Source organism: Aplysia californica, unplaced genomic scaffold, assembly GCF_000002075.1.
Source record: "Aplysia californica isolate F4 #8 unplaced genomic scaffold, AplCal3.0 scaffold00457, whole genome shotgun sequence".
NCBI classification, from domain to species: Eukaryota; Metazoa; Mollusca; class Gastropoda; order Aplysiida; family Aplysiidae; genus Aplysia; species Aplysia californica.
In genome coordinates this window covers 193,366-195,520 of record NW_004797727.1, presented here as the reverse complement: position 1 = coordinate 195,520, position 2,155 = coordinate 193,366, and the positions used below count along the sequence as shown (strand labels likewise).

Here is a 2,155-nt window from a genome sequence, read left to right as displayed (position 1 = left end):
CCCCCCCCCCTTTTTGGGAATGTCCTAAAGACACCTGTCTAATTCACGAGTGTGCTCAGTTGTCAAAATTCAAGGTACACAACTCACACTCTAGCCAATGACATTTGTTTCATTTTCTAGCTTGCCTCCCCTAGCAGGGTACCATTGTTTCAGAATGATTTCATCAGCCTGCCAGAGACCGAATTAACAATTGGCCAAAAACCTATTTGACAGAAGTGAGAGTATGGAGCAGAGTGGCGCAGTGGAAGCGTGCTGGGCCCATAACCCAGAGGTCCGTGGATCGAAACCACGCTCTGCTAACTTTTTTTTTAAAAGGCTAAAACAGCACCAGGACATGGATGGCTGGTGCCTCTAGAAATAAATCATTGATGGTCAGCTCAGGTTGTATTTTTACTCTTCCGATTTTTTCTCTTTTCTCTAAAAAGATGACATTTGTGTCACCAAACTTCTATCTTTCACGTGCAAATGTTTGAACTGGCGACAAGAGAAGTTTCCCATCTCTACTCTCTGTGGAGTGTTTGCTTTACCAAAGGTTTTGTGAAGAGAAACTCCCACCATTACACTGGTCCCGTCGTTTGACTCCTAACCTCATTGTGCATCTTTGCTGTTACCTTTAGACTTGGATACAACAGCACCTGGACATGGATGGCGGGTGCCTCGATAAATAAATTATTGATGGCGTTTTTCGATTTTTTTTTCTTAAACTTCCACACATTCGTACGGCTCTGATCCTGTCTCCTCTTTAACCTTTCTGTGGATTGTTGGCTGTGCTTTGTTGTACATGGTGATCTAAAAAAACCTGTACAACCTTTTTTCTGAATATCTCACACCGAATTTGTACTATACTTGGCGTAAAAAAAACCAAGACACCCCTTTTTTAAAGTGTTTTTTGTATTGAAAGACTGATTTTAACCAGAAACAATCTCTCTATAAGGAAAGTTTGAACATTTTACAAATCAATTACACAAAAAACAATTTTGTAAAATGAACTTTATTTCCTGAAATTTGATCTTTTAATTGTAGGCCCTAAAATGAAAAGTCACAGTTAATACCGCGTATAGCCGCCTAGGCATTGGCGACTTCTGTGCAGCTCTGCCGCATGCTTTGCACAAGCCTTTGTATGGGAAGCTGTGGAATGTTGTTCCATATGTTTGTAAGTGCTGTACGTAGCTGTTCCAAGGTGACTCCCTGGCTGTCTTAGTAGCAGGCCGGAAGCGATCTCGTAGGTGCACGACCCGAATGTACTGGTCAAGGGCTGGTGTTGCAGCTCTAGGACGACCCGTCCAGGGACCATCCTGCACGGATCTAGACGTCTGCAAATGATTCATTAGTCGATATATCGTGTCTCTTGTCACATTGAAGGTCCTTGCAACATTCGCTACTGGCGTATTGGCCCTCAGCATACCAACTGCCTGATTGCGCTCTTCGTTCGTTAAACGCGGCATGCTGTATCTTTAGATTTAGACGTTTTGAAATGAAACTTTTAACGTTTTATTCTTGGCTACAGATAAAAGATGTGTTAAACCCATAAAATAAAATTTAAAAAACCAAAAACGTTCGAGAAAAATGACAGAACACGGTTTTTAACAAAACAGGACCCGAGCTTTATTAACTGGGCACCTGATCATAAATGCAGGCTGATCAGGAGCGTCAAGTGTTCACAATCATGTGTGGAAAATTTCAGCTCAATGGGTTTTAAACTTTTCATGAAACACGCAATTAAAATGTGTCTGGTTTTTATTGACGCTAAGTATAGAATGTTGTAATTTGGAAGAGATATAATTCATTCAATAGGAATTTGTTTAACATAAAATTCACAAAGAAGAAACTTATTTTCGAAAACGGAAAAGGCTTTTATAAAAAAAAACCCCCACCTATAAAAGCAAAATGCACCAATTTAAAAGCTCTTGTAAGGAAAGTCATGAAATGATTGGTTTGTTATTTCCATTCCTTTTATTTTAAAAATCTAATCTTTCCGTCCCCGAACCCTTTAAACAATGTTTCTTTTCTCTCCAGAGTTAAAAAAACATATTTTTTAAATTCTGAAATGTCCTCCTTTGGACTCGACACATTGAACGCGTCGTTCGTAAAGTTCAGTGGTGGCCAAACACAAGGATCCACTCAACCGTGAGTGCTCAAAGCCACACACACTGTA

The 2,155-nt window shown here is 40.0% G+C and overlaps 1 non-coding gene across 1 annotated transcript; it reads left to right on the top strand.

The window, feature by feature from the left end:
* The first annotated feature begins 227 nt into the window (after nucleotides 1-227).
* Nucleotides 228-299, top strand: TRNAM-CAU. The gene has a single exon. It is a non-coding gene; the product is annotated as a tRNA-Met (tRNA).
* The last annotated feature ends 1,856 nt before the right edge of the window (nucleotides 300-2,155 follow it).